Source organism: Lycorma delicatula, chromosome 6, assembly GCF_047948215.1.
Source record: "Lycorma delicatula isolate Av1 chromosome 6, ASM4794821v1, whole genome shotgun sequence".
NCBI classification, from domain to species: Eukaryota; Metazoa; Arthropoda; class Insecta; order Hemiptera; family Fulgoridae; genus Lycorma; species Lycorma delicatula.
This window is the reverse complement of record NC_134460.1, coordinates 26,511,502-26,526,499: the sequence shown is the minus strand read 5'-3', so window position 1 is coordinate 26,526,499 and position 14,998 is coordinate 26,511,502.

Genomic DNA, 14,998 nt, shown 5'->3' with positions numbered 1-14,998 from the left:
TAATTATGAATAAAACTATAAATACTAACAAATTAATATCAATTATCATTTCTCATACATAATCATAGAAAAATGAAGTATGCTGTTCTATACGTCCTAACACTTTGCACTGGCCAAATGTTTCTAATAAAAGATATCTTTGCAATGATGTCAATGAAATTCAGAGTCAATTGGAGGAACTACTGGTAAACAAACATGAATTACATTGATATAGACTGCCAAAAGAGAAAATGTAATATATAAAGTATACTTGTAAAGTATATAAGTATTTGTGGTAATACAGACTGTAAATCTAACAAATTCACTACTTTAACAAACATAACAGCCAAAAAACAAATTTTAATTCAAAATAAATCTTTGTTTTATACACCTCTTTTACATGTTATCTAGCTGAATTAATACTGATTATCAGGTAGCAGGTTCTATAAAATTTAATTTTGCATAAGAATAATTCGAGTAATTGGTTTAAGATCGTTTATACACCAGCAGAGGACCACCTGCAAATATCATAGAACTGAAAAAAACAAAGTAGAATAAAACGTTACTTTCATTAAAATTTATTAGATTCACTGCTATATTTATAGACATAGATAATTTTTTTTTATAAACCATCAATCTACTTGTTAATGATTATTCTCAAACTTAAAAACAATTTCACTGTTTTCACATCATTAATCACTCAACTTATTATAAAACACATCATTTTAAATTTGGTTACATTAATAAAATTATACCCAAGGTCTGTATTTGACAACAGTTAAAAAAATAGCTCATAAAAAATAACACAAATAGTGAACAAAATTAAGGATGTAAACATTGAATACAACTCTATTCTTGCATCTTCTTACATCTGCTTACTAAATGTGTTATTTAAATGGTTATTCACATCATCACAGTAGTGAGCAGGTACACCATCACTGAGAAACAATATCTGTACTTTATCTATAAAAGTGGAATATCTTCCAAGAGTGCAATCAGATTTGTTTGCAAAAAATCTCTAAGGAGCTTGTAGGTAAGAAAAAAGGGCCTATGGTGTTATCACTAAGAAAACCGCACCACTCATTAAACAAATAATTGCAATGGAAGTGACTTGTAGCAATCTCATGGGGATATTATTCTGCCCAGGTACGAGTATTTTGATAATTTACAATACCATTTGTTGTAAAACAGAATTCAACAGTAATTAGAATATTGCCTAAAAAATTGGGATGATGTTAACATTTTCTAATTTACCAACAGAATTTCATTCGTTTATCAAAATCAGGTGGTAATAACTCTTGCATACTTGTTGTATGGAATGTGTGTAATTGTTGCTTCCATACGATTCACCACACACTTGATTGCAAAACATGAAAGCAATGTTTTGAACACCTTTGGTGTTTGAGGTGGGAGATATTTGTACTTCATGCAATATATCTTCTTCGTTGTTTGCATTTTTCACAACCAGTATCTAATCGTGTTTTAGGCATACCTGTTTCTCCAAAGCTAAAGATGTTAGCTTTTGGATTTTTGGATCAGCAGTTAGATTTGGACTGGGCAATATGGGGGGAAAGTAAAACGGACTTCACACAAAGGAAAGCAGCATTATAAAGTAGTTAAGATAAGGAATTGTCAGGCATCACTGAATTTCTTTTTTTTGTTTGCCAGTGGTATTTTGTAAAGCTTTGATCAACAGTTGTGAGAATCATGGTTGTGGACCATCTAGCATTTCAGCAGCAAATGATACATTTGAATCCTCAACTTCATTTACACAGTTACTTGTTTTTGTTATAAAGATGATGTTTCTAAGGCAGAGGTTATGTGGGTTCTCAATGTTGTACAAAATGATCAACAAATGTTGCGCCCGATCAACTTTAGTTCATTAGGTACAAAATTTAAGATTATGTTTCGTGATATTTGTATAGCTTCAAAATTCCAGCTTGGAATATTAATTGTCATTAGTCATGGCTTGCACTGTATTTAGATGACATTTTGCAAATACATTAGAATAATAATGACAAAATATTTTTCAGGTAAATGTTAATAATGTTTGTGTTCTATACAAAATATGGGTGTCTATTCTAGTTTTCTTATCTGTATTACCTTTAGTCACAGTGATTTTAGTTTCCTTTAAGTTGTAATCATACATATATTTTTTTGTTTAATTGGATTCTGAATTCTCAGCATTTTTACGCAAACTAAGTTATCAAATGTTGGTTTTTATTTACTTTGCAAAGCAATGTAGGCTATTTATTGTGAAAATATTTAGCAATCTATTTAAAAAAAATTCATTTGGTTTTTTCTTATCTGTGTTTATTTTTAGTTACCATGATGTTCATTTTTATCTAAGAAACTTATTAAGTGTTGTTTTTGTTTCCAACCATCTCAATTTCTCCAATTATAACTTACTCACATATTGGGAGAACTTTATCAAAGTCTGGTAATTCATAAATTCTATCTAAAATATTGGTGTTGCTGTCACTGTAAGATTGTAAATTTTATAAAAAGATTTAAATAATTAAATCTTTTAATAAATAATATGTATAATAAATAGTATATAGAATGTCAGTTACTGACATTCAATATACTATTTATGACAAACACATACAGGTTTTCATAATCATACAACTCACGTATAAAATTGTTTATTTAATGACAAACTAATTTGCTTAGTTTCTTGTACCATTAAAGCAAATCATTTAAAAAAATGACTTCTTTCTTAACTATCTAATTAGTATGCATGGCTTCATGAACAATTGCGAATTTCCCTGCATTGGGAACAAAATTTTGAAAAAATACACTACCTGGAATTTATTATTAACCAATTTAAGATACATATTTATAATAACACAGCAATTAACTGACAACCTATGCTAGTTGTAAACAAAAAACTGTTGCTTTTATTTAAGAAAAATGTTTATACACAATAAATCAACAGATTACAATAGTTTACTACAATGCAAAACACATGAAGTGTTTACTAGAATAAAAACAAAGGAACGTAAAAGAAGTTCAATTTTTTAAGGTTTTATTCATTTCATAAGGTTAATTATTTTGTTTATGTGATTTCAGTAATATATACCCAAACAACATTGCGTGATTGAAGCATATAAAAAAATGAAAATAAGAAAAGAAAAACAGTTTAAAAGAATTTGTTATAAGTTACCACATAAAAAACAAACAAAACTATAGTTACGAGATTAGGATTTTATGCAAGATTTTAGTCCATTCAATAAAATCAACAAAATCATACAAAAATAAATAAAAATCATTCAAAATTTAACAAAATCATACTTCATTTAATTTAATTAATTTAAAACAAAAGTGAGTAGTTTATAAATCATTACAACACAATTAAGTACATTTGTACACCAAAAAATTTAAAAGAAGATCATAAGTGAAACAAATAAATAATTATGAATAAAACTATAAATACTAACAAATTAATATCAATTATCATTTCTCATACATAATCATAGAAAAATGAAGTATGCTGTTCTATACGTCCTAACACTTTGCACTGGCCAAATGTTTCTAATAAAAGATATCTTTGCAATGATGTCAATGAAATTCAGAGTCAATTGGAGGAACTACTGGTAAACAAACATGAATTACATTGATATAGACTGCCAAAAGAGAAAATGTAATATATAAAGTATACTTGTAAAGTATATAAGTATTTGTGGTAATACAGACTGTAAATCTAACAAATTCACTACTTTAACAAACATAACAGCCAAAAAACAAATTTTAATTCAAAATAAATCTTTGTTTTATACATCTCTTTTATATGTTATCTAGCTGAATTAATACTGATTATCAGGTAGCAGGTTCTATAAAATTTAATTTTGCATAAGAATAATTCGAGTAATTGGTTTAAGATCGTTTATACAACAGCAGAGGACCACCTGCAAATATCTTAGAATTGAAAAAATTAAAGTAGAATAAAACGTTACTTTCATTAAAATGTATTAGATTCACTGCTATATTTATAGACATAGATAAATTTTTTTTATAAACCATCAATCTACTTGTTAATGATTATTCTCAAACTTAAAAACAATTTCACTGTTTTCACATCATTAATCACTCAACTTATTATAAAACACATCATTTTAAATTTGGTTACATTAATAAAATTATACCCAAGGTCTGTATTTGACAACAGTTAAAAAAATAGCTCATAAAAAATAACACAAATAGTGAACAAAATTAAGGATGTAAACATTGAATACAACTCTATTCTTGCATCTTCTTACATCTGCTTACTAAATGTGTTATTTAAATGATTATTCACATCATCACAGTAGTGAGCAGGTACACCATCACTGAGAAACAATATCTGTACTTTATCTATAAAAGTGGAATATCATCCAAGAGTGCAATCAGATTTGTTTGCAAAAAATCTCTATTGAGCTTGTAGGTAAGAAAAAAGGGCCTATGGTGTTATCACTAAGAAAACCAAACCACTCATTAAACAAATAATTGCAATGGAAGTGACTTGTAGCAATCTCATGGGGATATTATTCTGCCCAGGTACGAGTATTTTGATAATTTACAATACCATTTGTTGTAAAACAGAATTCAACAGTAATTAGAATATTGCCTAAAAAATTGGGATGATGTTAACATTTTCTAATTTACCAACAGAATTTCATTCGTTTATCAAAATCAGGTGGTAATAACTCTTGCATACTTGTTGTATGGAATGTGTGTAATTGTTGCTTCCATACCATTCACCACACACTTGATTGCAAAACATGAAAGCAATGTTTTGAACACCTTTGGTGTTTGAGGTGGGAGATATTTGTACTTCATGCAATATATCTTCTTTGTTGTTTGCATTTTTCACAACCAGTATCTAATCGTGGTTTAGGCATACCCGTTTCTCCAAAGCTAAAGATGTTAGCTTTTGGATTTTTGGATCAGCAGTTAGATTTGGACTGGGCAATATGGGGGGAAAGTAGAACTGACTTCACACAAAGGAAAGCAGCATTATAAAGTAGTTAAGATAAGGAATTGTCAGGCATCACTGAATTTCTTTTTTTTGTTTGCCAGTGGTACTTTGTAAAGCTTTGATCAACAGTTGTGAGAATCATGGTTGTGGTACATCTAGCATTTCAGCAGCAAATGATACATTTGAATCCTCAACTTCATTTACACAGTTACTTGTTTTTGTTATAAAGATGATGTTTCTAAGGCAGAGGTTATGTGGGTTCTCAATGTTGTACAAAATGATCAACAAATGTTGCGCCCGATCAACTTTAGTTCATTAGGTACAAAATTTAAGATTATGTTTCGTGATATTTGTATAGCTTCAAAATTCCAGCTTGGAATATTAATTGTCATTAGTCATGGCTTGCACTGTATTTAGATGACATTTTGCAAATACATTAGAATAATAATGACAAAATATTTTTCAGGTAAATGTTAATAATGTTTGTGTTCTATACAAAATATGGGTGTCTATTCTAGTTTTCTTATCTGTATTACCTTTAGTCACAGTGATTTTAGTTTCCTTTAAGTTGTAATCATACATATATTTTTTTGTTTAATTGGATTCTGAATTCTCAGCATTTTTACGCAAACTAAGTTATCAAATGTTGGTTTTTATTTACTTTGCAAAGCAATGTAGGCTATTTATTGTGAAAAATTTTTAGCAATCTATTTAAAAAAAATTCATTTGGTTTTTTCTTATCTGTGTTTATTTTTAGTTACCATGATGTTCATTTTTATCTAAGAAACTTATTAAGTGTTGTTTTTGTTTGTACTTTCAATGTAATTTATCAAATAAATAGCCTAATTTGAAATGAATATTGTAAAAAAATCATTAAAAAATAAAGTTTAAAAATGAATGTAATTAAAAAAAGCTTGAGTTGTACAGCTCTGGGGATGGTGGAGGCTGTAAAAAACAAAATATCTATATATTTTGTGGAGTAACATAGCATAACATTACGAGAGTCAGGAAATTTTAACCAAATTGATAAGGAAAATTGAATCTAAAATTTCAGTGGGAACCCTGAACATTTCATTAAAGTGGTAAAGTTCCATGTCACAATATTCACATACGGGAACTTGAGAATCCCATATGTATGAGTAACAGAGAGATTCATCAGAACTTAATGGTTTTTTGTGCAGTTTTATATACAAAACTTATGGCCCTTTCTGTTTGATGGGAACAAAGTAACAACTGTGCATGTTATCTTGAGATGCTACAAGACTGGCTTTGACCACAAATAATGAAGGTCGAAAAATTCATTATAAGTAAGATGGGGGACTCGCCATATCAGCATGACTGTGTTCGTTGGTTTGTAAATGAAACATTGCATCAGAAGTGGATAGGCCACAAGTGAGATCTCAGACATTACCCCTTGTGTTATTTTCTTGTAGGGATATGTAAAACAAATTGTTTATGTTCCGCCATTGCCTACCGATTTGGATGAAATGAAAACCAGGATCATAGCTGCAGTAACTTCTGTAACAGAAGCCCTGTTAATTAAGGCTGAGTTCTACAAAGCATTGCAGAAGAGTTAAAACAATTAGTTCTAACATTAAGAGACATAGAACATTTATAACTTAGTATAATTTTATACATTTTTGAATATTATTAATCTCTCTTTTAATCAAAATATAATCATCTTATAGTTATAATACATTTCATTATGAAATATATATATATATACACACTCAATTTTTTTTTCAAACCTCTGATAGTGGCTCTAAGTACATATGAAATAGGAGACAGGTCTCCAACAATTTTCGTTCGATTACGCTGCTCCCCCTGCCACAATCTCTGCTGGCTCCATTGCATCACTCTGAATTGAGCTACAGGCAATTGAACATGGCCGCTATGATCAATGCCCCTGCCAAATGTGAGTTGCGAAGTGTTATATGTTTTCTGCAAGCAGAAGGATATAGCGCTGCTGAAATCCATTGCAGAATGAGCATAGCATATGGTGAAAACTCAGGCAGTCGTGTAGGAAATTTAAATAAGGCAAGCAGATGTCCATGATGAAGGTGGACAAGGACACAAATCTGCAACAAACTGAGATTTATGATAAGTAAACATTTTGCAGATATTTCAAGGTCATCTCTGTACACAGTTGTATCTAACCTAGGATACTGGAAACTGTGTGCACGTTGGATCCCAAAAATGTTGAGTGACAATCACAAAACGCAGCGAACGGCGTCAGCCTTAAGGTTTCTCCCATGTTACGATAATTAGAGCAAGGAGTTTTTAAAGTCTTATCATTACTGCCGATGAGACTTGGATCCAGTATTACAATCCAGATCCCAAAGAACAGTCTAAGCAGTGGATGCACACTTCTTCAAACAAGCCAAAAAAGTTTAAACAGAGACTTAGCAAGAGGAAAACAATAGCTACATTCTTTTGGGGCCACAAAGGTGTCTTGGTGAATTTTACAGAGCAGATTACAACAATGGCAAAGGAAGTTTATTGTGAATCTTTATGTTGCCTCCACAGAGGGATCCAGAACGTGATCTCATCCGGTGTGGTTTTGATTGATGACAATGCATGACCGCACCGTGCCAACATGATACAAGACTTCAAACAATTCAAGTGATGAGTTTTTGACCATCTACCGTATAGTCTAGACTAGCATGTAGCAATTTTCACCACTTTTGAGAATTGAAGACAACCATCAACATTACATAATTTCTGTAGCTTGAGTTTTAATTACCTGTTGTTTTAACTTATACGAAGAATCTGTACTCCTATATTCCAACCATCTCAATTTCTCCAATTATAACTTACTCACATATTGGGAGAACTTTATCAAAGTCTGGTAATTCATAAATTCTATCTAAAATATTGGTGTTGCTGTCACTGTAAGATTGTAAATTTTATAAAAAGATTTAAATAATTAAATCTTTTAATAAATAATATGTATAATAAATAGTATATAGAATGTCAGTTACTGACATTCAATATACTATTTATGACAAACACATACAGGTTTTCATAATCATACAACCCATGTATAAAATTGTTTATTTAATGACAAACTAATTTGCTTAGTTTCTTGTACCATTAAAGCAAATCATTTAAAAAAATGACTTCTTTCTTAACTATCTAATTAGTATGCATGACTTCATGAACAATTGCGAATTTCTGTGCATTGGGAACAAAATTTTGAAAAAATACACTACCTGGAATTTATTATTAACCAATTTAAGATACATATTTATAATAACACAGCAATTAACTGACAACCTATGCTAGTTGTAAACAAAAAACTGTTGCTTTTATGTATGAAAAATGTTTATACACAATAAATCAACAGATTACAATAGTTTACTACAATGCAAAACACATGAAGTGTTTACTAGAATAAAAACAAAGGAACGTAAAAGAAGTTCAATTTTTTAAGGTTTTATTCATTTCATAAGGTTAATTATTTTGTTTATGGGATTTCAGTAATATATACCCAAACAACATTGCGTGATTGAAGCATACAAAAAAATGAAAATAAGAAAAGAAAACAGTTTAAAAGAATTTGTTATAAGTTATCACATAAACAACAAACAAAACTATAGTTACTAGATTAGGATTTTATGCAAGATTTTAGTCCATTCAATAAAATCAACAAAATCATACAAAAATAAATAAAAATCATTCAAAATTTAACAAAATCATATTTCATTTAATTTAATTAATTTAAAACAAAAGTGAGTGGTTTGAAAATCATTACAACACAATTAAGTACATTTGTACACCAAAAAATTTAAAAGAAGATCATAAGTGAAACAAATAAATAATTATGAATAAAACTATAAATACTAACAAATTAATATCAATTATCATTTCTCATACATAATCATAGAAAAATGAAGTATGCTGTTCTATACGTCCTAACACTTTGCACTGGCCAAATGTTTCTAATAAAAGATATCTTTGCAATGATGTCAATGAAATTCAGAGTCAATTGGAGGAACTACTGGTAAACAAACATGAATTACATTGATATAGACTGCCAAAAGAGAAAATGTAATATATAAAGTATACTTGTAAAGTATATAAGTATTTGTGGTAATACAGACTGTAAATCTAACAAATTCACTACTTTAACAAACATAACAGCCAAAAAACAAATTTTAATTCAAAATAAATCTTTGTTTTATACATCTCTTTTATATGTTATCTAGCTGAATTAATACTGATTATCAGGTAGCAGGTTCTATAAAATTTAATTTTGCATAAGAATAATTCGAGTAATTGGTTTAAGATCGTTTATACAACAGCAGAGGACCACCTGCAAATATCTTAGAATTGAAAAAATTAAAGTAGAATAAAACGTTACTTTCATTAAAATGTATTAGATTCACTGCTATATTTATAGACATAGATAAATTTTTTTTATAAACCATCAATCTACTTGTTAATGATTATTCTCAAACTTAAAAACAATTTCACTGTTTTCACATCATTAATCACTCAACTTATTATAAAACACATCATTTTAAATTTGGTTACATTAATAAAATTATACCCAAGGTCTGTTTTTGACAACAGTTAAAAAAATAGCTCATAAAAAATAACACAAATAGTGAACAAAATTAAGGATGTAAACATTGAATACAACTCTATTCTTGCATCTTCTTACATCTGCTTACTAAATGTGTTATTTAAATGATTATTCACATCATCACAGTAGTGAGCAGGTACACCATCACTGAGAAACAATATCTGTACTTTATCTATAAAAGTGGAATATCATCCAAGAGTGCAATCAGATTTGTTTGCAAAAAATCTCTATTGAGCTTGTAGGTAAGAAAAAAGGGCCTATGGTGTTATCACTAAGAAAACCAAACCACTCATTAAACAAATAATTGCAATGGAAGTGACTTGTAGCAATCTCATGGGGATATTATTCTGCCCAGGTACGAGTATTTTGATAATTTACAATACCATTTGTTGTAAAACAGAATTCAACAGTAATTAGAATATTGCCTAAAAAATTGGGATGATGTTAACATTTTCTAATTTACCAACAGAATTTCATTCGTTTATCAAAATCAGGTGGTAATAACTCTTGCATACTTGTTGTATGGAATGTGTGTAATTGTTGCTTCCATACCATTCACCACACACTTGATTGCAAAACATGAAAGCAATGTTTTGAACACCTTTGGTGTTTGAGGTGGGAGATATTTGTACTTCATGCAATATATCTTCTTTGTTGTTTGCATTTTTCACAACCAGTATCTAATCGTGGTTTAGGCATACCCGTTTCTCCAAAGCTAAAGATGTTAGCTTTTGGATTTTTGGATCAGCAGTTAGATTTGGACTGGGCAATATGGGGGGAAAGTAGAACTGACTTCACACAAAGGAAAGCAGCATTATAAAGTAGTTAAGATAAGGAATTGTCAGGCATCACTGAATTTCTTTTTTTTGTTTGCCAGTGGTACTTTGTAAAGCTTTGATCAACAGTTGTGAGAATCATGGTTGTGGTACATCTAGCATTTCAGCAGCAAATGATACATTTGAATCCTCAACTTCATTTACACAGTTACTTGTTTTTGTTATAAAGATGATGTTTCTAAGGCAGAGGTTATGTGGGTTCTCAATGTTGTACAAAATGATCAACAAATGTTGCGCCCGATCAACTTTAGTTCATTAGGTACAAAATTTAAGATTATGTTTCGTGATATTTGTATAGCTTCAAAATTCCAGCTTGGAATATTAATTGTCATTAGTCATGGCTTGCACTGTATTTAGATGACATTTTGCAAATACATTAGAATAATAATGACAAAATATTTTTCAGGTAAATGTTAATAATGTTTGTGTTCTATACAAAATATGGGTGTCTATTCTAGTTTTCTTATCTGTATTACCTTTAGTCACAGTGATTTTAGTTTCCTTTAAGTTGTAATCATACATATATTTTTTTGTTTAATTGGATTCTGAATTCTCAGCATTTTTACGCAAACTAAGTTATCAAATGTTGGTTTTTATTTACTTTGCAAAGCAATGTAGGCTATTTATTGTGAAAAATTTTTAGCAATCTATTTAAAAAAAATTCATTTGGTTTTTTCTTATCTGTGTTTATTTTTAGTTACCATGATGTTCATTTTTATCTAAGAAACTTATTAAGTGTTGTTTTTGTTTGTACTTTCAATGTAATTTATCAAATAAATAGCCTAATTTGAAATGAATATTGTAAAAAAATCATTAAAAAATAAAGTTTAAAAATGAATGTAATTAAAAAAAGCTTGAGTTGTACAGCTCTGGGGATGGTGGAGGCTGTAAAAAACAAAATATCTATATATTTTGTGGAGTAACATAGCATAACATTACGAGAGTCAGGAAATTTTAACCAAATTGATAAGGAAAATTGAATCTAAAATTTCAGTGGGAACCCTGAACATTTCATTAAAGTGGTAAAGTTCCATGTCACAATATTCACATACGGGAACTTGAGAATCCCATATGTATGAGTAACAGAGAGATTCATCAGAACTTAATGGTTTTTTGTGCAGTTTTATATACAAAACTTATGGCCCTTTCTGTTTGATGGGAACAAAGTAACAACTGTGCATGTTATCTTGAGATGCTACAAGACTGGCTTTGACCACAAATAATGAAGGTCGAAAAATTCATTATAAGTAAGATGGGGGACTCGCCATATCAGCATGACTGTGTTCGTTGGTTTGTAAATGAAACATTGCATCAGAAGTGGATAGGCCACAAGTGAGATCTCAGACATTACCCCTTGTGTTATTTTCTTGTAGGGATATGTAAAACAAATTGTTTATGTTCCGCCATTGCCTACCGATTTGGATGAAATGAAAACCAGGATCATAGCTGCAGTAACTTCTGTAACAGAAGCCCTGTTAATTAAGGCTGAGTTCTACAAAGCATTGCAGAAGAGTTAAAACAATTAGTTCTAACATTAAGAGACATAGAACATTTATAACTTAGTATAATTTTATACATTTTTGAATATTATTAATCTCTCTTTTAATCAAAATATAATCATCTTATAGTTATAATACATTTCATTATGAAATATATATATATATACACACTCAATTTTTTTTTCAAACCTCTGATAGTGGCTCTAAGTACATATGAAATAGGAGACAGGTCTCCAACAATTTTCGTTCGATTACGCTGCTCCCCCTGCCACAATCTCTGCTGGCTCCATTGCATCACTCTGAATTGAGCTACAGGCAATTGAACATGGCCGCTATGATCAATGCCCCTGCCAAATGTGAGTTGCGAAGTGTTATATGTTTTCTGCAAGCAGAAGGATATAGCGCTGCTGAAATCCATTGCAGAATGAGCATAGCATATGGTGAAAACTCAGGCAGTCGTGTAGGAAATTTAAATAAGGCAAGCAGATGTCCATGATGAAGGTGGACAAGGACACAAATCTGCAACAAACTGAGATTTATGATAAGTAAACATTTTGCAGATATTTCAAGGTCATCTCTGTACACAGTTGTATCTAACCTAGGATACTGGAAACTGTGTGCACGTTGGATCCCAAAAATGTTGAGTGACAATCACAAAACGCAGCGAACGGCGTCAGCCTTAAGGTTTCTCCCATGTTACGATAATTAGAGCAAGGAGTTTTTAAAGTCTTATCATTACTGCCGATGAGACTTGGATCCAGTATTACAATCCAGATCCCAAAGAACAGTCTAAGCAGTGGATGCACACTTCTTCAAACAAGCCAAAAAAGTTTAAACAGAGACTTAGCAAGAGGAAAACAATAGCTACATTCTTTTGGGGCCACAAAGGTGTCTTGGTGAATTTTACAGAGCAGATTACAACAATGGCAAAGGAAGTTTATTGTGAATCTTTATGTTGCCTCCACAGAGGGATCCAGAACGTGATCTCATCCGGTGTGGTTTTGATTGATGACAATGCATGACCGCACCGTGCCAACATGATACAAGACTTCAAACAATTCAAGTGATGAGTTTTTGACCATCTACCGTATAGTCTAGACTAGCATGTAGCAATTTTCACCACTTTTGAGAATTGAAGACAACCATCAACATTACATAATTTCTGTAGCTTGAGTTTTAATTACCTGTTGTTTTAACTTATACGAAGAATCTGTACTCCTATATTCCAACCATCTCAATTTCTCCAATTATAACTTACTCACATATTGGGAGAACTTTATCAAAGTCTGGTAATTCATAAATTCTATCTAAAATATTGGTGTTGCTGTCACTGTAAGATTGTAAATTTTATAAAAAGATTTAAATAATTAAATCTTTTAATAAATAATATGTATAATAAATAGTATATAGAATGTCAGTTACTGACATTCAATATACTATTTATGACAAACACATACAGGTTTTCATAATCATACAACCCATGTATAAAATTGTTTATTTAATGACAAACTAATTTGCTTAGTTTCTTGTACCATTAAAGCAAATCATTTAAAAAAATGACTTCTTTCTTAACTATCTAATTAGTATGCATGACTTCATGAACAATTGCGAATTTCTGTGCATTGGGAACAAAATTTTGAAAAAATACACTACCTGGAATTTATTATTAACCAATTTAAGATACATATTTATAATAACACAGCAATTAACTGACAACCTATGCTAGTTGTAAACAAAAAACTGTTGCTTTTATGTATGAAAAATGTTTATACACAATAAATCAACAGATTACAATAGTTTACTACAATGCAAAACACATGAAGTGTTTACTAGAATAAAAACAAAGGAACGTAAAAGAAGTTCAATTTTTTAAGGTTTTATTCATTTCATAAGGTTAATTATTTTGTTTATGGGATTTCAGTAATATATACCCAAACAACATTGCGTGATTGAAGCATACAAAAAAATGAAAATAAGAAAAGAAAACAGTTTAAAAGAATTTGTTATAAGTTATCACATAAACAACAAACAAAACTATAGTTACTAGATTAGGATTTTATGCAAGATTTTAGTCCATTCAATAAAATCAACAAAATCATACAAAAATAAATAAAAATCATTCAAAATTTAACAAAATCATATTTCATTTAATTTAATTAATTTAAAACAAAAGTGAGTGGTTTGAAAATCATTACAACACAATTAAGTACATTTGTACACCAAAAAATTTAAAAGAAGATCATAAGTGAAACAAATAAATAATTATGAATAAAACTATAAATACTAACAAATTAATATCAATTATCATTTCTCATACATAATCATAGAAAAATGAAGTATGCTGTTCTATACGTCCTAACACTTTGCACTGGCCAAATGTTTCTAATAAAAGATATCTTTGCAATGATGTCAATGAAATTCAGAGTCAATTGGAGGAACTACTGGTAAACAAACATGAATTACATTGATATAGACTGCCAAAAGAGAAAATGTAATATATAAAGTATACTTGTAAAGTATATAAGTATTTGTGGTAATACAGACTGTAAATCTAACAAATTCACTACTTTAACAAACATAACAGCCAAAAAACAAATTTTAATTCAAAATAAATCTTTGTTTTATACATCTCTTTTATATGTTATCTAGCTGAATTAATACTGATTATCAGGTAGCAGGTTCTATAAAATTTAATTTTGCATAAGAATAATTCGAGTAATTGGTTTAAGATCGTTTATACAACAGCAGAGGACCACCTGCAAATATCTTAGAATTGAAAAAATTAAAGTAGAATAAAACGTTACTTTCATTAAAATGTATTAGATTCACTGCTATATTTATAGACATAGATAAATTTTTTTTATAAACCATCAATCTACTTGTTAATGATTATTCTCAAACTTAAAAACAATTTCACTGTTTTCACATCATTAATCACTCAACTTATTATAAAACACATCATTTTAAATTTGGTTACATTAATAAAATTATACCCAAGGTCTGTATTTGACAACAGTTAAAAAAATAGCTCATAAAAAATAACACAAATAGTGAACAAAATTAAGGATGTAAACATTGAATACAACTCTATTCTTGCATCTTCTTACATCTGCTTACTAAATGTGTTATTTAAATGATT